Source organism: Danio rerio, chromosome 20 (assembly GCF_052040795.2).
Source record: "Danio rerio strain M-AB ecotype USA chromosome 20, GRCz13ab, whole genome shotgun sequence".
Taxonomy (NCBI): domain Eukaryota; kingdom Metazoa; phylum Chordata; class Actinopteri; order Cypriniformes; family Danionidae; genus Danio; species Danio rerio.
This window is the reverse complement of record NC_141040.1, coordinates 31,952,115-31,977,500: the sequence shown is the minus strand read 5'-3', so window position 1 is coordinate 31,977,500 and position 25,386 is coordinate 31,952,115. Positions and strand designations below refer to the sequence as shown.

The following is a 25,386-nucleotide window of genomic DNA, read 5'->3' as shown; positions in this document are numbered from 1 at the left end:
TCTATCTATCTATCTATCTATCTATCTATCTATCTATCTATCATGCTAACAATATGCTAATTCATGCTAGAAACATGCTAGTTACATGCTAATTCATGCTAGAATCATGCTAGTCACATGCTAATTCATGCTAGAATCATGCTAGTCACATGCTAATTTATACTAGAATCATGCTAACAACATGCTAATTCAGGCTAGAATCATGCTAGTCACATGCTAATTCATGCTAGAATCATGCTAGTCACATGCTAATTTATACTAGAATCATGCTAACAACATGCTAATTCATGCTAGAATCATGCTATTCACATGCTAATTCATGCTAGAATCATGCTAGTAACATGCTAATTGATGTTAGAATCATGCTAACAACATGCTAATTCATGCTAGAATCATGCTAGTAACATGCTAATTCATGCTAGAATCATGCTAACAACATGCTAATTCATGCTAGAATCATGCTAGTAACATGCTAATTCATGCTAGAATCATGCTAACAACATGCTAATTCATGCTAGAATCATGCTAGTAACATGCTAATTTGTGCTAGAATCATGCTAGTAACATGCTAATTTATGCTAGAATCATGCTAGTAGCATGCTAATTCATGCTAGAATCATGCTAAAAACATGCTAATTTATGCTAGAATCATGCTAGTAACATGCTAATTCATGCTAAAATCATGCTAGTCACATGCTAATTCATGCTAGAATCATGCTAGTCACATGCTATTTATACTATAATCATGCTAACAACATGCTAATTCAGGCTAGAATCATGCTAGTCACATGCTAATTCATGCTAGAATCATGCTAGTCACATGCTAATTCATGCTAGAATCATGCTAACAACATGCTAATTCATGCTAGAATCATGCTATTCACATGCTAATTCATGCTAGAATCATGCTAACAACATGCTAATTCATGATAGAATCGTGCTAGTAACATGCTAATTCATGCTAGAATCATGCTAGTAACATGCTAATTCATGCTAGAATCGTGCTAACACCATGCTAATTTATGCTAGAATCATGCTAGTTACATGCTAATTCATGCTAGAATCATGCTAGTAACATGCTAATTCATGCTAGAATCATGCTAGTAACATGCTAAATCATGCTAGAATCATGCTAACAACATGCTAATTCATGCTAGAATCATGCTAATTAATGCTAAAATTATGCTTGTAACATGCTAATTCATGCTAGAATCATGCTAGTAACATGCTAATTCATGCTAGAATCATGCTAGTAACATACTAATTCATGCTAGAATCGTGCTAACAACATGCTATATCATGCTAGAATCATGCTAGTAACATGCTAATTCATGCTAGAATCGTGCTAGTCACATGCTAATTCATGCTAGAATCGTGCTAACAACATGCTAATTTATGCTAGAATCGTGCTAACAACATGCTAATTCATGCTAGAAACGTGCTAGTAACATGCTAATTCATGCTAGAATCATGCTAGTAACATGCCAATTCATGCTAGAATCATGCTAACAACATGCTAATTCATGCTAAAATCATGCTAACAACATTCTAATTCATGCTAAAATCATGCTAGTAACATGCTAATTCATGCTAGAATTATGCTAGCAACATGCTAATTTATGCTAGAATCATGCTAACAACATGCTAATTCATGCTAAAAACATGCTAACAACATGGTAATTCACGCTAGAATCATGCTAACAACATGCTAATTCACGTTAGAATCATGCTAATACCATGGTAATCTATCTATCTATCTATCTATCTATCTATCTATCTATCTATCTATCTATCTATCTATCTATCTATCTATCTATCTATCTTTTCATACTTTTAAAAACTGTTTAAACTAAATTAACTATTACCGTCAGGCTTTCACAAGCCAGCCTCAAAGTTTGTTCTCAAACTTTAAGAATCTAGTTAACCTTACTTGCCTTGATATCCTAGTGAACCTTGCCATTTATTTTAAAAGCTTTTTAAGCTGAATACAAGTATCCTGCAACATAAGTAGAAAATATTATGTACTGTCATCATTGCAAAGACAAAATAAATTAGCTATTAGAAATTAGCTATTAAAACTATTATGTTTCGAAAATGTGTAGAAATCTTTCTATTAAACTTTAAACTAAATGTAAAATTTTATATTTAACAGAAATATTTTAATAAATAAATAAATTTTACATGTGGGCCAATCATTTACTGTATCGCCCCAAAATAGTTACCTCATAATTTACTCTCCCTCTACCTTAAATCTTTACGAGTTGCTTTCTTCTGTTGAACACAGAAGAAGATATTTTGAAGAATGCTGCTTGCTGGGACCTATCGACAATGGAAGTCTATAGCCTCTTTCACAGTGATACTGGTAAATATCTGTAAAATTTTCGGAATGACTGTACCAGCAAATAAATGTTTTGAAAATGTTCAAAACCTCCACAATACACTCTGTGTTATTTTACTGCAACAGTTTAATTGACAAATTTAACCTATTCCAAACAGGGAAAACCACCAACAATCAAAAATATGATTATATGGTGTCATGGCTTTACAATCAAATAATGTTGCCGTAAGGGGTGTCAACAGAACAAAAAGCAGCCAAGAACATAACAAAAGGGTAGCACACTGTAAAAAATTTAATGCCAAAAAGTCATTCACAGACAACAAATATTTTTCTGTTGCTTTAATATATTTAAAGTTATTTTAAGTTAATCAGGTTTCAACTATTGAATTGAGTTATGAAAATTTTATCTTGGCGACGCAATGGCGCAGTGGATAGCACGTTCGCCTCACAGCAAGAAGGTCGCTGGTTCCATCCTCGGCTCAGATAGCGTTTCTGTGTGGAGTTTGCATGTTCTCCCTGCTTTCTCGTGGGTTTCCTCCGGTTTCCCCCACAGTCCAAAGACATGCGGTACAGGTGAATTGGGTAGGCTAAATTGTCCGTAGTGTATGAGAGTGTGTGTGTGTGGGGATGTTTCCCAGAGATGGGTTACGGCTGGAAGGGCATCCGATGCATAAAAACCTGCTGGATAAGTTGGCGGTTCATTCCGCTGTGGCGACCCCAGATTAATAAAGGGACTAAGCTGACAAGAAAATGAATGAATGAATGAAATTTTATCTTAATATTTTTGTCAGTTTGATCAATATAAGTTGAGATGACTAGACAAGTTAATTTGATAAAACTAATAAATTTAAGGCAGCAATCATTTTTACAGTGTAAATTTGAACAATGCACAAGGGTTAATCATCTTTATTTTTTGCATTCAGTAGATCTATGGATGCCATCTTCCCTATCTTACAGCCCTACTGGGATTGTTATCAGAGGGCCTTGCCTTGTTGTACAATGCAAAGATTCATTCAAAGCAAATAAACCACTGTTACATGAGTACTCCTGTATATCCCTCCATATGGAAAACAGCCCACCAGAAAAGGAGCAGCAGAGCGCAGAAGTGACAATGCAAAGGCAAAGGCGTTTTTAATGACAGGTGGGCAAAAATCCCAGCGTAGGGGTTTAGTTTAGCATGTGAAGGAGAGCTCCGGGCTCTGATGCTTATTCGGCAAAGGCTGCTGTTCCCCTACCCAATTTAGCTGGATAGCCTGTCAAAACGCTTTAAATAAACAGCTCCGACAGCTCCCACGGAAATAACCCTGATGTCCTGCCAGACTATTGTGCTTCTCCCTTTCTGCTTCCCAGAGGACGCAATTTGTGTTGTGCGCATTATAAGTGCGTACTCGTGTATGAGGAAGTAAAGCGGTGGATTTGTAGGGTCGCACTATATATCAAGCCCATCTCCTTTCACAAATAAAGCAGATCTCATGAGTGATGCTGCTGCAAGGGCTTGTGGGAACACCAACTGTTATTGCGGTCACATTGTATGTTTCTCAGGGTGACTGAGGGAAAGATATTGATCTGGAGAGTGTGGATGTGCTGTGAGAATGAATGGCACACCTGGAGAGGTTTCTCTACATTGAGGGTGGGTTGGGAGATTGAGGATCGGGAAGAGGTTGATCTAAAGTGGAATGGAGATGTTTGGTTAATAAGGTTTAATCCAGGGATGGGCAAACTTGATTCTCGAGGGCAGGTGTCCCTGCAGACTTTTGCTCCATCACTAATCAAACACACCTGAACATACTAATCAGAGTCTTCAAGATCACTAGAAAGCTACAGGCAGGTGTGTTTTGATTAGGGTTGGAGCAAAACTATGCAGGACACCGGCCCTCCAGGACCAAGTTTGCCCATCCCTGGTTTATTCTGTGTGCTTTAGCTAATTTTTGAGGGATAGTTTTGGCAATAAATATGCCACCATATGCATGCTCTTAAAAAAAATAGCAATTTGTTCTCCAGTTAATATGACTGGCTAATTAACATATTTTTCCATACTTTTACTGTTGGAATATTTAACCAATTTCTTATATGTTCAATAAAAAAAAGGTTAGGAGAGGGTTTTCTCAAACATCAAAAGTATTAGCTACTTATAATATTCAAATGAATAATTCAAAGAAAGAGGTCTGGGTTACATTACCCCAATTCAATACAAAAATTACATTCAGGAGGTTCGCGTCTACATTTCCCTGTCTCTAATATATAAACACAACTGATATTAACAGGTGGAGTTTTAGTGTAATGTAACACCAGTCATTCTGCAGTGCTTTGGCTGCTGCACCCAAACATACTACCTCTTTCTGCAACCTGTTCTCTGCATACCAGAACTGAACAGTTAAGTGTACTTTAATATATTTCACAACTTCTACAAGCCTCCAGCTCCTTGTGACATGACTTCAGAAATAAAGGTACGCGAGCTGTTACTGGAGTGGTACCTTTTCAAACATGTGTATTTCAAGGGTCCATTTGGTACTATTGGTAACTCCAAAGTAAATATTACTACCTAAACATTTTTTGGAACTTTTTTGTACTTTTTAGGTACTAATATGTACCTTTAAGGTATTAATATGGACCTTTTAGGTACACATTTTTACCTTTTCAAACGGTACCACCCCAGTGACAGCTCGCGAACCTTTATTTCTGAGAGCGTGGAGCAATGCTCATTTTTAATTCGTCGACTTTAACTGCAGTTTTGCACTTTCATTTAGGAACATTTCACGCATTCCCCCGTGACAAATGAGATATTGGATGCAAGTATGAACTGCTGGAGTGTTTTAATGGAATTTGATACCGCATGCCTTACAAGGAAAAAATGTGTCTGTGCTCCTTCCCTGACTTGGGAGGTGCAGAGAATAGTGTCAAACAGCCGTGTGTATGGAATATCATGTTTCAAAACGCAACGTAAAGTCTTTTATGACAGTATAGTTTGAAGGTGTTTACATGTTTGTACTGCACTTCAATAATGCAACTAAAATCAGCATACTGCACATTTCTTAATTTGATTGCTATGTAGTTCGATTATGACCTTAATCGGATCTGTTTACATGGTAGACACTTAATCAGAGTAAAATCCGTTTTATTGGTGTCCATGTAAATGTACTCCTCTGCTGTAAAGACAATTAATGTTGCAGTTTAACAAAGTGACATTTATTGACATTTTAGTAGTTTGAAACAATATATTTTATAAGAAATAATACATATAGAAATACATTCATAAATTAGGTTTTTATACTGTAATTTGCAGCACTAGTACAGACTATATTAATTAAAGCTATTAAAAAAAGTAATTTCTCTGTTAAACATCACTTGGGAAATATTTGAAAAAAAAAAAAAAACGGATACCCATTAAACATAAATAAATAAAGTGAAAACAGTGTATGTATATATATATATATATATATATATATATATATATATATATATATATATATATATATATATATATATATATATAATTTTTTTTTTTTTTTTTTACCATGATCGCAAGTAAAATGTCTGGGCATTATGCTCAGCATTACGCAAATATAAGTATTTTTTAAGATGATTAAATGCATAAATACAGCAGTTGCTATATTTATATTGTAGGTATATGCATTTCTATTTCAGAGCAGAAATCACATTACCTTGCTGCTCTTTTTCAAACTCCTGTCGAAGACTACAACTTAAATCCTGTTATTGCGCTTTGGCTTGAGTTTATTTTTAATCCTCAGTTTTTCCAGTCTGCGGGGGGAAACTGATACATTCCCTTTTCCATCAGCAGCAAACTCTTGGATTCAGAACACTGAGATTTTCAGGTTTCTGTTGAAACTTTTAATGCACACCCTCTCATTGTGAAATGAGATAAGACAGGACGAATGCTGAGATTTGAAGTAATTTTTTTTCTCGGTTTCTATTTACTCACTGCGATCATTTTTGCACATTTTAGTCAAAGGCTTCAGATAAAGGCTCTTTGCTGATAAGCGGCCTCTTTTTATTTGACCAGTTTGAATCTGTTTGTTGTCTAATTTATATTCCTGATGACGCCTTTCGCTGCTGCTTTGCGATTAAATTCTGTTGGCAGTGAATACAAAACAAAGTCAAGCCTGCTTCTATAATCAGCACGAGTTAATAAACTGCTCTCGTCTATTCAGTACGCTTCATTGTACACATGAAAACATCCATATGGTAGAGAGCAATCCTATAATGTCTAAAAACAAACAGCTATAGCAGCGACTGGCACTGGATCAAGAGCTGAGTCTACAGTGCGACGCAGGAGGAATAAAAACACAATAAATAATTAGAGAGTCCTGCATGCGAACATGTAAGTGCTTTTAAGAGATTTAAAGCAACCAAATGACCCATTAAGAAGTAACCCATTGGTCATTTTAGTTTGAACTATTTTACTATTTTAGTAAAGTAAATTGATTTAGAGTTTATTTTATTAAGAGTTTTATTTATTAACAATTATTATATACAGTATAGTTAATATTAAATAGTTTAATATAAATAATAAATATATTACATGCACGTTACTTTCCTTTGGGTTATTGCATTCTTTGTCAGGAGTCTTCTTTGTCATTCCCTCTTTGGAATGATTCGCCACATATTAGTGAGGGTATTATTATTATTATTTTTCAAATGTAATATGTTTAATTAAAACATGTTTTAATTTTATTTTTCTAATTTCTAAATCATTTTTAAACATTTATATTCTCCATTCCTTTAATTTCAGTTAAGGCGTGGGTAATTTTATGTAGTTTTGCAATTTGTATGATTTGTCTTCAGATTTATTATTTATCTTTATTGTGCTTCAATTATTTTAGAAATTCGAGTTACTTAAGGAGAATGGGATAAAATTAAATACAAATTTTTATTTTCACATGTAAATGTTTATTATTCAAATTATTAAAAATAATAATAATACAAATATAATTTATTTATTTTAATTTATAAAAATAATAAATAATAATAATAATAATAATAATAATAATAATAATAATAGCAGTGGTGGTGGTAGTGGTGGTTGTTGTTGTTGTTGTGGTTGTTATTATTATTATTATTATTACTACTATAATTATTATTATTATAGGTAATGTTTGTCATTTAATTTAAATGTTTTTAGTTTAAGTTTTTAATTGATAATGAACTTAGTACTGAGTACTTAATTATTGTATGTAAACATATGCAAATGTATGTAAATGTAATATGCATACATTCTACTGACAGCGAATGCATAATGTACAACACAGAAGGAAAGAAAACAAAGAATAATTAGGGAGTTCTGGATGCTTTGAGAGATTTAAGGCAACCCAATTACCTATTAAACAGCTGACATATCACAGAGTCTGTCTTTTAGCATGTTAAGCAGTAACATGCCCTTCAATGTATCTGAAAAGAAGCATTACATCATGGTTAGGCATTTTACTGGAGAACCTCAAAGCTCTGTCACCAACACTGAGCACGAACAAGGCTGGGTTTAAAAGAGCAGCGTTATGCTGAAGGTGTCGGAGTGCAACTCTTTTGAGTTTAAAGATAAGCTGAGAGCTCTGTGAGATATGCTCTGCATTAGAAAAAATATATATAGTATACTCATATCAGAATCTGGAGAAAGGAACAGCTCTTCTCTGATGACAATGATGCTTAGACACCAATGTATCAGTAATAGTGCTGGGACATGTTTTAAGGAGAAACATTTTAAAGTACTGTTGTACAGTACCTAATCACTTTTTTTAAAGCCTATTTATGAGCCATTGGACAGATACACAACTAGCAAGTCGACTTACTTATGTTTATATATACTTTTTTATAATTATTTTTGATTTTCAAAAATATCTAAATAGTTTTTAAGCATTTTTATGTTATTTTTATATCAGTTAAAGTGCTGTTTTTTAATCTGCACTCAATCAAAAAATATTTTTTTGCTGTTTGTTCAAACTACGTAATTAAAATAAGCTGAATTAACACAATTCTTGAGTTTTTTTTGGGACAACTTAATATTTTTATGTTCAATCCACTCAAATTAGTTAAAAAACAATAAAGTTACTTAATCGATTGGTGTTGGGGCATGAAGGAATTGTGTGGAACTCTTACAGTGCTGTGAAACAATTTGTTGCTTTAATTTGTTTGTTGTTGAATCAAATAATTTTTTTTCCAGCTGAATCAAATTAATCTTTCAAGTAATCCCAACTCACAATAATACAACTGATTAAAAATATCAAGGTAAACTTTGTAACTTTTTAAAGTTTAAAGTTGATTAAATTATTAAAATAAGTTAAACCTGTTTTTTATTTATTTAAATTTTTTTCAGGTCATATATTTTCTCCCCTAAGGCACACCTGAGCTTGTCCTGCATTCTTTTTATCACAACCACCAGTGATCCAGGCTTGCAGATTGCTGATAAACATATGCTCTCTTACCTTGACTAAAATTCTGTCACTTTAAGAACTACATTTCCTGTCATGCAACTCACACACATACAAACATCTGCTCCGTTTTTCCGATGACTACGCACACACAGCTGGAAGCTGATCAAGGACTAATTACACAGACTATTTATACACCACACTTGCACACACACATTGCTGAGTCTTGTTAGTCTGTAGCACCATGAAGCGTAATCCTGTCTAGTCTTTCTGTGTTTTGATCCTTGCCTTGTTTTCTCGTCATTGTTTCTTTGCTGCCTGTACTAACCATTCACCTGTTACTTGACCTGGACTTTTGGATTGCCTGTATGAATTCATTTGCTCCAGTGTTTGTCCGTTCCCTCCCTGATCATTCTATGTTTATTAAACTGCTCGTGGATCCCCAACTTCGTTGTCCAGCGAATCAACATTACACTTATAAACGGTTATCCAAATATTTGACTAGCTTTGTAAAGTGCACATATTTTTAAATCTACAAGGTGTAACAGGAATGTTAATACAGTAGAGTATAACTGATATACAATTTTATCTACTAAACAGTTACTAATTTGTACAAAATTTTCCTTAAACTTTATGTCCGGTAATATGCAATTTAAAAATGAATTACAGTTAGAAATAAAAAATAATTATATATTTTTGTATAAAATAGTCTAACATAAATTATTATTCGTTTATTCATTAATTTTCTTTTTTGGCTTAGTCCCTTTATTGAACAGGGGTTGCCACAGCGGAACGAACCGCCAACCTATCCAGCATATGTTTTACGCAACCCAACACAGGAAACACCCACATACTCCTGCATTCACACACATACGCTACGGCCAATTAAGCTCACCCAATTCACCTGTACCTCATGTCTTTGGACTGTGGGGGAAACCCACGCCAACATGCAAACTCCATGCAGAAATGCCAACTGATCCAGCTGGGGCTGGAACTTGTGAACTTCTTAATATGAGGTGATTGTACCACCCACTGCACCACAGTCACACCATAAGATTATTATATTTTATGCCATATATTGTTTTTTCATTTTCTTTTAAAATGTAATCTAAGCAGTCTGTATTTCCCAACATAGGCTCATTCTAAAAACGTAGCTCTATATACATGAACATTTCTGGAGGTCGCAAATGATGTAGCCAGAAGTACATATGGCTGGATTTCGTCAACAAACACTAAGGAGCGATATAACGCTGCTCCATTTTACGCTAAACAGCTGACCGATTACCTCCGTATGGACAGCTTTCCTGTTGTTACCAGTTTGTCCAGTTAGCTCGCCATGTACCTAGGTGGACTTGAGACACAGAGAGGAGATGACCATGATGATAGGATTTGAGTCTGGTAAAGAACAGTTTCAGAAAGTAGGTAGGACAAAAACGGAAGCCAAAAAAAAAAAAAAAAGTAAAAAACAGGGTGAGAAATTGGTAAAATCTGAAAATGTGGAAAAATCAGATGAGGACTGATTTTTTTTACTTTTTCTGGATTGCCATTGAAAACTGTCAGTTAGGTTTAGGGAAGTGGATGAAAGGTCAATCGGTGCTTTTTAAAACACTATTGGTTGGGTTTAGTGAAGGAGGAAAGTGGATTATTTAGTCCGTCAGTCAGTCATCGGCCTTTGGTGTGTTTATGTGTGAACAGCAATCGCAAATGGCACTTGCGATAGAAATTTGAGATCTGAAAACGCGTACATAACGGCCACTGATGAATTCGCAAAAAAAAAAAAAAAAAACATACCTCCTGGGATATATTTGGCACTCTCCAGAAATGTATATAGGGGTACATTTTCAGAATTAACCTGGATTGGTATTTCCACAGGACCATGCAAAAGGCAGTTTAACGTGCTGGGAATATCAAATGCTAAACCTATAGTGAATAACTGCTTGTCCCAGCCATGGACTATAAATGTTAGCCAACAGCAGTGCATATTTTAATATCTGCCTTAAAAGTTCAATTGAGTAGGTTAAAAGTTGCGCCTCAGTCAGACAGCACTAACAGAGATTGCTTCAACATTTACTGACACTGCTTTGAGTGCTGTTCACCTGAAGCTGATGGTCCTGAGTAAAAGCAGGCTCTCGGATAGCAGATAACACTTTTCACCGACAATGCAGCACTAAAAGCAGAGGTTTCAGGTCAGACTCATTTGCTGGAGCGGCGCTGGCATTTACCTGCACACTCTTCATGCTCGTCTGCTCTTTATCTAATGCAATTCTTAGCTGGACTAATCTCCTCAAAAACCGCTGCCTCTGAATAAGTCTTCCCTGATTCCTCCAGAGATGACGCTGATCTGCCTTTCAGAGAGGAAGAAGGCAGATATAACATTCAAATGTACAATCCTAGTAAACTGCCTACTACTGTAATCATATGTTATGCTGCAATATAATCTGGTGCACACTTTTTAAAGCAGCTATACAATATCTGCGGTTCAATTCTAATCAGTGATCTTATTTTATAGTTACTGTACATTTTTTGTTAACTCACTAATACAAGCAACATATATAATTAGCATTTAATTAAACTCATTTATTTTCATACATTTTTCATTGAAACTGGCTCATTAATTTAATTCAGGAATAAAAGCAATTAACTGTCTTCTTGAATGGCTTATTGAATCATTGATTCATTTGAATCGTTCTAAAACACAGATTTAAATACCGTACATTTAAGTACCATGACTAATGCATATGCAAAATTACTTCCTTTGAACAATTATTTCATAGAATTACAGATTTTTTAAAATAGTACAAGTATTCCAGATCCAAAAAAAGATAAATAAAAAAGGTATATAAAACAGTAAGAGAAGCAGACCAATGTTTTATTTAAGCCCTTATAAAACTATCAAGTATTCATTAAAATGTATTAAAAAATCATAAATTTTAACTTAAAAAAATGCAGTGACAATTGTAATCTCGTTTTAAAAACTGCCCCTGATGTGTTTATCTGATGATAACTTTACACACCTCACACAAACTCTTTCCAAACTCCCCATGGCACACCATTAAGATAGCATGCACTACACTTTAACCAATCCATATTTAAAACAATACTGCCTAAAACTGTGTACACCTATTCATTGTCTTCTACGTATTGTTGTCAACATTGCCAATTGTACATTATTTTTATTTTAAATTTTTTTTTTTTTTGGGGGGGGGGGGGGGGGGGGGGGGTATGTTGTTGTATTTTGCACTGTCTGGAGCCAGCACCTAAGCTTTTCACTCATCATAACACATGTGCTGCTGATGATTTGACAATAAAATGATTTGATTTTTGACTTTTCAGCTTCTTTAAGTGCTTTAAAAAGACCTTTAATGGTATTATCACAACATTTAGCATTCATTTTGTTTAAGCATCAAAACCGCCTAATGATGGATAATAGAATGAATGAAGACAACTAAAAACCCATCTCTTCCGAGAACAACTGAACCGCAGTGAATAATACAAAAACCACCTATCCGCTTGTTAAGTGTGACATCACGCGAAGAAACTTTGGCATCCAAGCGCTCTATCTTTTGCCCCAAGTTCTGTTTAGTAACTGATTTATTTTATCTTTGCCATGATGACAGTAAATAATATTTAACTAGATATTTTTCAAGACACTTCTATACAGCTTAAAGTGACATTTAAAGGCTTAACTAAGTTAATTAGGTTAACTAGGCAGATTAGTGTAATTAGGCAAGTTTTTTGTATTGAGTATTGAGTAAATAAATGACTCACCCATAATCAAAGTCAACTTTACTTATATTTATATACACCTTAAAACAACATGAATGATGTGCTTCACAGACATGGCAGAAATTTGAGAAAACACAGTATTATAGTGAATATAGAAATTATATTAAAAGATCTGTACTGACATACATCTTAAAAGAATACGTATAAAATAAGAAGTCAAAGAGAAGTAGTTTTTTTTTTTCCATAAATAAATGCAACCCAGGAAACCATCAATTTAAACCAAATATTTTGTAGTGTATGCCCACCACTTCTTCTTTAACTTGTGTGTCTCTTAATTTGTCATGGAACTGAATAAATACTCCATATTGAGAAATCTAGCAGATGAACTTAAAAAGATATTACATTTCCATTAAGTCTTAAATTGCCTAATTCTTGTTTGCCTTTTCGGTCTGAATGACGCACACAATATTAACTTTTTTTTTTTTAACAGTAGACCTGTTATTAAAACATTGGGCTGATTTATATTAAACATTATTTCTCTCAGCTTTCACTTTGAACATTTCCCCCAATCTGGTTTATTTGGGCGTCCGCCATGCAGTACACAAAAACAAATATCAGTGAATTTGAGGAAACGTCGTCCTCTGGGTTTATCATTGCCATCTGTGCTAAGCACTTTCATAATCCTGGACATAACCAAGACTTTATTCATAGACAGCCAATTTACTCTAAAATAGTGTTATGCTTGTGCCCACCTCTAACTTCAGAGCAGTATATTTTCTTTATTATAAAACACTGCTAGTAATAAATCGATTTCAGCCGTACTGTAAATGACATTAATGCAATCAACACTTCAAACGATTGAGTAAATAAAGACGAGTGATGAAATATTTGTTCATAAAGAGATCTGTGCCGCCCTACTTTGTGGATTTATATTCTAATTAGCCATGCCTGGTTGCATTCAAGTGGCATATAAAACTATCAAAAGAATTAATAAAGTATGAAATTCAACTCAATGCTATTTTTTTTTATTAATATTTCAGCTTCATGCAACATGAACTCCAAAAGTCTGCAACGCTCTGTACCAAGATCTTAAAGCTGGAATTGAAATGTGTGTATTTCTTATTTAGTAAACACATTTAGCCTCTATGAACATGCATCTCATCCTTCAGCGCACTTTAATGGAAATAAATGGAGAAGTGGCTTTGTGCTCTGCCGTAGCAGGACCAGTCAGCAGGATAAATGAGATGAGCCTCTAATGGAGTTGAATGAATTAGAGAAGTTCCTCCCCACAGCTCTGCAGGGTCCAGACCACAGCATTCACTGAAGCGGGCACCATTTCTTTGGTCTGCGGGGAGGAACTAAGACATCTCTAATGGCCTGGATGATATTCAGGCCAGAAAATTCAACGGCGGCCTCAAAATAATCTTGTTACGTTCTGTAACATTTATTTCCCCCTGAGATTTATTTGAGCTCAAAACTAACTGTCAGAACTTTGAAATGTCTTCAGACCGCGCTGCACACATTTTTCTTTTCTGCTTTGGAAATACAAAGGGTTTCTTGTTTGGCCCTCTCCAATATTTAAGCTTTTTAGCAGGGGGGTGGGTTCATGGCCCTTTCAAACGAAACTTAAATGCCTGAGCCCGATTCAGAGCACTCACACTTCTCAAACGATCCAGGAAACGAGCCTGGGCACGGTTAGGATAGCATATTGTGAGTAGGCCCTAAAGTACAATATAGGGAATCCTTTTATATCTCATTAGTCTATGTTAGCTAATAGATTAAGCTCAACAGCAAGAAAAAGCCAGATTCATAACAGTTACTATGTTAATATCAGTTTAAAAAATACGTAAAAAAATGTTTAAAAAACGTTAATTAGCTATTAATAACATTTAATAAAACAATTATGACTTGTAATCAGATTACAATGACAATTCTAAAGTATTATTATGCATTAACACCAGCTTAGACTAATAAAAGCTTTCGTAGTTTTCATCGTGACTTTAGTTAAATTAACTAATGCTAATTAGAGCCTTAGTGCATGGTGTTAATGTACAATAATCCCTTTAAATAGTAACAGAATTTTCAATCAATACTTTAGCATTAGGTCATTAGAACTATTAAGCTAACCAATTGCAACCTAGGCTCATTCGGAAAATGTAGTCCAGTGGACGTTTCTGCATACAGCGAATTATGTAGACGGAGGTATGCATGGCTGCATTTAATTTTTTAAGTGAACGCTATCGTGCGGTTAGACGCAATTCCTTTTTGCACATACCGGCTGACTGCTTACCTTCGTGTGGAGGGTTTTCCCGCTGCAATCAGTTTGTCTAGTTAGCTCGTCAAGGACGTCGGCGGACTTGAGACACGGAGAGGAGCTGCCCATGACGACGACGATGACTGGGTTCGAGTTGGGGGAAGAGTGGTTCCAGAAATCAGGTAAGACAAAAACAGAATCCAAAAAATAAGAGACATTTGAAATACGGAAAAAGCTTACACAATGGCTTCTCATGGATTCGCAAAAACTGCAAAAATACGTACCTACAGGGACGTATTTCGCAGACTCCAGAAACGTCCACGGGACCACGTTTTCAGAATGAGCTCGTGTTGACCAATTGAGTCTTCAAGCATTTGGTGCTGATTTTGGTGCTGAACACCACTGCAAATACAGTGTAAATATTTTTCGAACACATTCTAAAAGTTTAAATAATAAATAATAATTCACTGCATGTTAAGCCTAACAGCATGTTGGCAATTCTGTGCAGAGTTTGCATGTTCTACCCATGTTGGCATGGGTTTCCTCCAGGTGCTCCGGTTGCCCCACAGTCCAAAGACATGTGCTATAGGTGAATTTAATAAACTAAATTAAATAAACTAATAAATTGAATTGTTGTATATGTATGCATGTGAGAGTGTATGGATGTTTCCCAGTACTGGGTTGCAGCTAGAAGGGCATCTGCTGGGTAAATCATATGCTGGATAAGTTGATGGTTCATTCCATTGTGTTGACCCCTTATGAATAAAGGGACTAAGCTGAAGAAAAATGAATAAATGAGTGAATGTATTTAAAGTATCCATGATATTAATATTGTGCATGTAATTACAAAATACATCGAATTACCCAATATCAGTATGTATCTAGAAACAACAGGTGTCTTTTTTTAAAGCATGTTGGGGTTGATTAAAATGCATTTAATGTGCACATAAACGGCCAGACAGAGTTTCACCATCCACTCAACATTTTCTCACAGATGGAAAAGCATCTGCGTCGGGGCCTTTCAACAGGATGTAGACATCCAAAAGACAGCAAAACACCACTATCTGTGTGTGTTATTGCAGGCTGACAGTCCTTCACATTATAGGCTTAAATGACACCTCTCAGCATTCAGCAACAGAGCCTTGCGCCAATCAATACACTCGCCATGGCAACAGAATATGTTGAAAATACAAGGTTATGAACATGGCCTTTGTCACGCATGCATAGCATTGCAATTGCAGTCTCAATGCCTATCATCCTAATGCATGGCTTTGGGGAAAGACACACATATGCGAAAGGTGAAGTGTATGATCTTATTCCAACAGTCTAGTGTGTACTTGTGCTGTCAATACTGTTGCATCAACATGATCAGCTGTATACGCATGTTGTGTGGAGTGATTATGCATGATGCTCTGCCTCAGGCCCTTTTTTGATGACATTTTCACAAGATTAACATTGAAATGAGAAAGGCAGCAAGAACCTTGGGAACTGATGAGGAATTGATGCCTTGATTAAATTATTTATTTGACATATGTTTTTGAAAGGCGATGAGATGTTGTGACATATCTATATATACAGTTGAAGTGAAAATTATTAATCCTCCTGTGAGTTAAGTTTTTATTCTTCAAATATTGCACTTAAAGATTCAAGACACCCAGGAGTACTTTTTAAAATTATTTTAACAGATTAGTGTGTTTAGCATCATTTATGACAATGCTAGCACTTTCCAGCTTTAATTGTGGGGGAAACGGGATAATTTTGAGCTTTTGTTAGCTTATTTCATCTGGGTTTAAAATAATTGTTGGGGCGGAATGCAGCGTGCATTCGCTAGCGGAGTGATGACGCGTTAGTTTCTCATTATTATTCATAGCAAAGTTTTCTTATCCTATGAGAAGACCTTGGTTTTTAGTTATTTATGAGAGCACATGCTTTTTAAAGGCAAGGCAGACCTGCCAAGCTGTGAGACCCAATGACTGGGACCTGGGTGAGACCACGTCCGTGCACTACACGGGTCGTATGTGTTTGTTTTCATGATCGATGGGGTTTGTTGCATGTTTTTCTCCGCGATTGCTGTCAGGGCTGATACAGCAAAGCTGTTAGTTTGCAGCAAGAGTGGCGGACTTTGTCTTTTATCAGTTCATTACATTCTTGGTGAGTGATGTATTTAAATATATTATTATTAAACGTAATTATTATACTGCTAATCAGGAGACCGTGGTTATCCATTAAAGATGTGGCTGTTACATAACCTACAACCCACAAACTGACCAAGAGCGCAGATAGAATGATTAATGAATATGGATTATATTATTTTGGATAGGAAAGTAGAGAGAACTGACAGGAAAGCATTGGGTGCAGAGAGAGGGGAAGGAACGGCAAAGGACCGTGAGGCGGAATCAAATTTAGGTCGCTGTGAGCATGGGAGTGCATGTGTCGAAGCACTAACCCCTACACCACTGGCACAAACTATATTTTTTTTATTTATTTTGTTATTAATTCCAGAGGACAAACTTGCAAATAGCACAGTTTTTCTCTGGTCTACATCCGATAGGAGCACCTCCAATTCACATTCTGTGAAGTTTCACTTCTTGTTTGCTTTTGCCATTGCTTTTTTGTTTTGTTTTTGCCAAAGTGGAGTCATTACCATATTCATACGGGGAGGAGGCAGGGAGGAGTTTTGAGCTTTGAGAAATGTACGCAGTGTTTCATACATCTGAATTTTTTACTGCGTACACACATTTACAACTGTCCATATGCAATGTTTTAGTATAATTCAACACAAGTCTTTGTACAAGAGGTCCCTGCTGCAGTGCTCTAATTTGTGAGGAGGGGGACATCCGCCTCATTTATAGTGTTTATATAAACTCGATTATCTTTATAATGGATCAACAAATTGTGGTTTTGTTTATATGGAATTATGAATAACAAATGTAGCAGGGCATTAAATTACTCGCTGTTAATTTCTTTGCCTTTTAATTGTGTAAACTATAAAATCATACATCTCATGGTTCGTCTCATTTTGTGAGCCAACTGACAACAGTTGTTCACTCCTCTCTTTTTCCCCTGCCACTCCTTCCTCTGCTTGCAGCACTCCATACCCACCATTATTTTTTTTTTTTTAAATTCTGAGGTAGACTTGAATCGAAAGAGAGGGGTTTCATGACCCTTTAAGCTGAATTCTAGTATCTTGAAAAATAACTAATAAGATATTATTTACTGTCATCATGGCAAAGATAACATCAGAAAACAGTTATTACAAATAAGTTATTAAAACTGTTATATTTAGAAATGTGTTGAAAAAAAAATCTTATTTCCATTAAACAGAATTTGTAGGAGGATATACAGGGGGACTAATAATTCAGGAGGGCTAATATGACTTCAACTGTATATTCATGGAGTATTTATTTGCCAAAAACAAATAACCAATGTTGTTCGAAATTTATATTTATAAATTTTTTATATACAGTATAGTTTTGGGGGAAAAACACAGAGACCGGATTCTCAGTTTATCTGGATTTACTCAGTTTATCTGGATTTATTGAGTTGTTTAATAAATAATATACAGTTGAATGCAGAATTATTAGCCCTCCTAGCACTCCTGTATATTTTTGCCCAATTTCTGTTTAACAAAAAGATTATTTTAACACATTTCTTAACAAAGGTTTCAATATAGCTGATTACATTTTCCATGATGAAAGTAAATCAGGCACATTCACACATAGGGCTCAACCTGTGCAGTGCACATGCTCAAAATTGTTTTATCACTATATTCTAATATCATTATATTATCGTTATTTCTACATGTGATATTCTCAGCAGCACACAGGAGCATGTGGTCATCTGGACTTTGCTGCTGAACTCAGTGGCAGTTGTTCATTTTGGTCTGTCGTGTATTTTCCTGACATGCACACCACAAACTCAGCACTTAAAGTAAAATAATAAGTATATAGAGCCAGACATGTCAGAAGATACATCAATGAGGATTGGGAAACTTACAACAACATCCAGTTGCAGTTGTACAGTGTTATGTGACTTCAGCACACGATGTTATAATGAAACTTCATAAATAAGCGGTACAATAAGCACTGCTGAAATAGTTTAGCTTTGTGCGAAATGTCTTTGAATCTATGAGAAAGCTATGAGAAACAGTTGATTAACCTATATTTTTACAGTAATGGCCAATGGTTTTGAGGGTCAGGACCACCTGTTGTAAAGCAGGTTATGCCAGCATACAGTAGCATGTCAATTATATGAAATGATAATTCTACAAACTAGGTTAACTTCATATTTAATACAATATTGTGCATCCTATACTTAAAACCCAGACTTGTCTCACCACCCATACACTTGTGTTCATGGTGTTGTGACAACAAAGTGAATTGATTTGAAATAACAAATCCACATAGAGTACAATATGACTCATTCACTGAACTACAAGTTCCAAGTTAATCATCATCACTATTTCAGTATAGCCAGCTTCCTCTTCTTTGCTGTGCCACCAAGCAAACACACATTCTCTTTATCTGTGGGGAACTACACAGTCATGCCTTTCTTCATTTGAGAAGTAGAATTCCCAATTTAATACTGTGGCATCTTCATAGAATGGTGCAGTAATAAAGTCAGAACCTGAAGGAATAATTTGCCATGGGTTCCCTCTTGGTTTTCCTATGAGGTTTTTTAATTAATGAGTAAAACAAGGTCTGTGTTAAACATGACTTAATGATCCTTGAACGTTTTATTTTCTACATCATAAACCGCACAGACCTTCACTCTAAATGTTCTTATTCAATCACTTGTTCAAATAAAATACATTTTACAAAATCTACACAACTCACTGAAAAGTAATGTTGGTATTGACATTAATGTCTAATTTATGTTGTATTAGTTGTCAGCTTTTTTTTTGTTTGTTTTTTTGGTCATAAATTGAAAAAATGCAATCTAAAACATATTCGGAAAATTTTGAGGGAACCCATAGAATTATTTTCTGTGTTCTGTTGTCATTCCTGCACTATTCAGAATACAACACTGAATACAAACCTAACAAATCACACAGATCATTAAGATCAAGTAAATTGCCTTTAGCTACTACACCCCTCACTGCTGGAATTAGTTTCCAAAATCAGATCTGCTCCAACATTAGGCACATTCAAATTAAGACTTAAAACCCATCTGTTTAGCTGTGCCTGGGTTTGCTGAATGAGCACTTTGCTACGTCCGACAAATGCAGTATAATGTATCTATTTTTGTCTGTTTTTGATTCATTTTTTTTATTTTCAGCTTAGTTCCTTTATTAATCTGGGGTCGCCATAGTGGAATGAGCCGCCAACTTATTCAGCATATTTTTTATGTAGCGAATCCCCTTTTGGCTGCAACCCATCACTGGGAAACACCCATACACTTTCATTCACACACGCACACACACACGCACACACACACACACACACACACGCACACACACACACACACACACACACACACACACAACGGACAATTTAGCTTACCCAATTCACCTACATGTCTTTGAACTGTTGGGAAAACCGGAGCACCCGGAGGAAACATGGGGAGAACATACTAACGCCACACAGAAATGCCAACTGACCCAGCCTAGGCTCGACCTTCTTGGTGTGAGGCAACAGCGATACCAGTGTCCATCTTTAATAATTATTTCTTTCTTTTTTTTTCTTATACTTGTTTCTTTTATTCCTGTTTATGTAAATCACTTTGAATTACCGATGTGTATGAAATGTGCTGTACAAGTAAACTTGCCTTGATTTGCCTATTCTATTTATTCTTTTCACATAATTGATGATTTTTTTTTTTGACAATCTGTGTTTTAGATATATTATGGTAGGTAAGCCCTAGCACATGTCCTGAATTAGTTACAGGACTTCTAGGTCTCCTGGGAGCGAAATATAAGACGATTAGTGAAAGTGTAGATCAGATCATATAGGGGAAAAAAAAAGAAAAAAAAACACTTGCCTTTGGCTTACTCCCTTCTTTATCAGGGCTTGCCACAGCGAAATGATCCACCTCAGTCGATCTGGTTGACGTTATATGCGTATGTGTGTGCATATATATATATGTATAAAAATAAAAAAAATATATATAAATAAATATAAATAAATATATATATATATATATATATATATATATATATATATATATATATATATATATATATATATATATATATATATATTTTTTTTTTTTTTTTTTTTTTTTTTTTTTGATGAAACCATTTTATATTCCAATGGTGATAAAACATCAAAACATAAAGATAGTATAAAGTCACATAATAATAGCAGAAATTATTCTAAGAGCCGTCAAATTTGTGCAAAAAAATCATCAAAAGTGCTGCCGGTACCTGACAACTTTAAAAAAAAATGCCTGAAAAGAAAGACTTATTATTATGAAAAATAAGTTCAACAAAAGAAAAGCATTTTTTAATTTCCATTTTAAAAAAATGTGTTCGAACTAATTATAACTCTCCTAGCTTGTCTTTGTGTGGTGAAAATTACATTTCTAATGTTTCCTTGTCTTTTTTTAAAAGCTTTAAGTCAAAACACATGCATAATTCATCAGTCAGTACCATTGTTAAGCATTTTCTCCAGTATTTCTCTCAAAAATATGTTTTAAACACTGTTTCATGCTGTCACAGATATCCAACTAATCAAGTTAACTTGATTTGACATTCTACAGCACACTGAAAAAAAAGAAATATTTCTGCAAAATTGTTGCAAACAATTTACAGTATATGGGCTGAATTTGAACAAACAAGAAAAGGTAACACTTTATTTTGATGGTCCATTTGAGTATTAGTAGACTGTCTGCTTAATATCTGCTGATTCTGCTCCTTCAACAGACATTTAACTGACTATGAGAAACTTTGCAGGTACATGTGAACTTACACTAACCCTAACCCCAACCTTACAGTCTACTTATAATCTAATGAGAATTAGTTGGCATGTAGATGCAATGTAACTTAAATTCAACATTCAGACCACCAAAATAAATTGTGACCAAAATTTTGGTAAATTCATTTAATAACTTATGATTTTTTTTTTTTTTCAGTGTATGATGTTCAATGAGTTTCTAAGGAGGTTGATTGGTATATGTTAGCTGTCTTATGATTATATTAATATATATAGCACTGTGGAGTCCTGCAAGACACAACATTTAGTTCCACTGTATATCCACACATGTAGCGGAATGAAAATGAACTTGACTTGTCTTGGCTGAGAGAGTGAATGGAAATAATCTTTGTGTAACATGACCAACATATTATAAGCCGTGCAATACTGTTAATTGTCCACATTGTCCAATATGATACTTATCATGCATACTACACAGCTGACCTTGTGTAATTCACTTTTCCCCTTCTTTATCTCTGAAGTCAATTTCTGGTTCATACTTATATGACTATGAACTAATCCAATATTGCCACTCGCCATTGTGTAGAAATGACTACTTCAGTTAAATGAGTGAAAGTGCTGGTGATTAAGTGAAGACGAGGACCAATTTGCATATTCATGATTTCTTTTATATGAAATTAAGTAAGGGTGTGGATTTATATTATAGCTATCTTAAGAGGTGAAGAAATTAATTTCACAGGGCAAAAAATTAGGGTTTAAGGGATATATTTAGTTTTTTTTCTGTCTGTCTGAAATAGTTTTGATTTAATTCCAAAATACTTTGCCTAAATAATATATACCACTTGCATTAATCTCAAAAAGAAGGAAAAATTCATAGCACTGCTTGGCTTGTTTTGATGGATAGTTGGTCATTTATACTTCAAAAGGCAATTTGCTGTGAAAATAACTTGAGGCAATTTCTGCTGAACCTAGACAGAAATTTAATCTGTGCTGTCATTGTTCTCTAATAAATCAATGAAAAGTGAAAAGCTTGTATAAACGCACTAAGGAGTCATTAAACATTTGCGGGCATTTTGATGCCTTTAAAGACTTATTTATTTTATTTTCATCTCATTCCAAACCTGCAGTAATTAAAGAATATTTTCACTCTGAACCAATTAAGACATTCGCCGGCGAATATGTTCCTGTCAGTATAGATATGTGAGATGCTGAGGGTTGAACTCTGGGGTTGTTTATGATCTGTAAACAAGAAGCAATTATTCTGCCTCTGCTGTGAAGAGGGGACTTGGCCTTATGTTGGCCTGTGTCACAAGAAATCAAACACAAAGTAAATTTATTTCTTTATGTTGGCGAACAGAAAGCCAGATGCAGCGCCAATCCCTGACAGTCCTTAGTGATTAGCATAAAAGAAAACAAACAATTATTTGCGGATTAGAATGCTCGGTTTTATAGAGCTAATTAATTAGTGACTGCACACCTCTGTTCGTATGCAGAAACAGCTGTGCGCTCATATTGGTAATGAGAATCTGAACTTTACAAGACATACTGTATACATCAGCCACTCTCTATCTTTCTCTCCACATGGCGGTTATTTCCTTTCTACATCATTGTCAACAATAAGGCCATCGTCAGCCTCATGATGATTGTCAATGTCAATGTCAGTGGCACTCATCACCACATGTCTGTTTATTTTCAACACATTTTCTTTGCTAGTGCAAAAAATAGTTTACTAACAGAATGAACAGAACAACCATAAACAGCCTCTTTATCCAAAATGCAGCTGCAGTGACTAAGACAGCTGCCTGACTGATGCTTTTATAGATATTTTGTTCTATTTTCACACACACACAAACACACACACACACACACACACACACACACACACACACACACACACACACACACACACACACACACTCATTTTGACATGCCAGCTTCACGCAGCTTCAGCACACATCCATGATGTAAATCTCCCATTCCACCACATCCCAAATGTACTCTATTGGATTGTGATCTGGTGATTGTGGAGGCCATTTGAGTACAGTGAACTCATTGTCATGTTCAAGAAACCAGTCTGAGATGATTCAAGCTTTATGACATGGCATGTTATCCTGCTGGATAGGGTTAGCTATTAGAAGATGGGTACACTGTGGCCATAAAGGGATGGACATGGTCAGCAACAATATTCAGTTAGGCTGTGGCGTTGACACAATTCTGAATTGGTACTGACCCTACCATCAGAACGTCGCAGCCGAAATCAAGATTTATCAAACCAGGCAACATTTTTCCAGTCTTCTATCGTCCAATTTTGGTGAGCCTGTGCCAATTGTAACCTCAGTTTCCTGTTCTTAGCAGACAGGAGTGACACCCGGTGTGGTTTTCTGCTGCTATAGCCCATCCCCTCAAGGTGTGATGTGTTGTGCATTCAGAGATGCTCTTTTGCATACCTCAATTGTAACGAGTGGTTATTTGAGTTACTGTTGTCTTTCTAGAACCAGTCTGGTCATTCTTCTCAGACCTCTGGCATCAACAAGGCATTTGCACCCACAGAACTGCCTCTCAATGGATATTTTCTTTTTTTCGGACCATTCTCTGTAAACCCTATGAGGGTTGTGTGTGAAAATCCCAGTAGATCAGCAGTTTCTAAAATACTCAGACCAGCTTGTCAACCATGTAACCATTCTTCCCCATTCTTGAGTTAATTGACATATAATAAATATCGATTAACATATAATAAAAATAGTTTTACTGGTATATGCATACTGTATAAGTAGAGTAGGAACTGCTGCAAATCCATGCAATGATTGATTAGTTTTTGGATAATATTTGTAAGAAACAACGTAATGGTAAGATTTATAATGTAATACATATAAAATCTCTAACATCATTAAAAGTACAAAATAAGTGACTGATATGTGTTGGTTTGAACTGCACGGTTATAACGGTAATTTCCAATTTGTTTTTGCTTTTTTTATTATTATGATTTGAGGCAAACTATCTGTCTCCATTTTCAGAATGGCAATAAATGTTACGTAAATGGTATTTAAACTCACATTTGTAGCATTTAACACTGAATAAAGCAAAAAATCAGAACCTAAGATGATTATTATCACTACACTATGTCCTGTTGTTCAGCTGTGACTTCACAGAAATAGAAATTGGTTCTTAAATACAAATTTCATCCAACATTGTCACAAATAGTTACTTCAAAAAGCAATTTTAACATAAAACATAACGTTCAGTAAAATCAACGTTGTTTTTTCCACTAAGTAAAATTTGTATTAAGAAAAATCAACGTAAAAAAAATAAATAAAAAGAGAAAATTTGCTCTGGCAACCATCAGAGGAACCATCAGAATTGAGTGTTGCACGATATTATCAGGCTTAACTATTTAAAAAGTCCTGCAATTACCTGCAATCAATTTAATCAACTAATTAGCTGCCACCAACCATTAATATTTATTTGTTGTTGCAGTGCAGTGAATGCCAGCAAGCAAGGAAATTTGTAAATAAACTTCCATGGCCACTCACCCCATGAATATTTTAACATTATTTATATACGATATGGTCATTACTCATTTCGTAGTCTTAAACAACTTGAGACTTGGCTTGACTCTTTTTCATCTTGACGTGAATCTCGACTCAAAGCTCAGGAGACAGGACAGGATGGAGGAGAAAACACCAGGAACCCCAGAGAGTAATGACACTCATTAATGGCGGGCTGGAGAAGACTGATGGCAATGTTTTGAAATGCGACGCAGTTGAAAGTCACTCAAAGCTCTGCGTGCAAATCTCTCCAAAGGTTTGAGTAAACTAT

The 25,386-nt window shown here is 35.1% G+C and overlaps 1 long non-coding RNA gene across 2 annotated transcripts in view; it reads right to left on the bottom strand.

Annotated features, from left to right (window-relative positions):
- LOC147832231 (uncharacterized) overlaps positions 1-25,386 on the bottom strand; it is a 328,520-nt gene that overhangs the window by 54,027 nt on the left and 249,107 nt on the right. Inside the window, exons 4-5 of one of the 2 annotated variants that reach the window (XR_015518504.1) lie at positions 14,983-15,100; positions 14,735-14,841 (exon numbers count right to left, since the gene is read on the bottom strand). The exons of the other annotated variant lie outside the window; for it this stretch is intronic. This is a non-coding gene — a long non-coding RNA (uncharacterized LOC147832231). The remainder of the gene's footprint in view (positions 1-14,734; positions 14,842-14,982; positions 15,101-25,386) is intronic. 2 annotated transcript variants of the gene reach the window in all.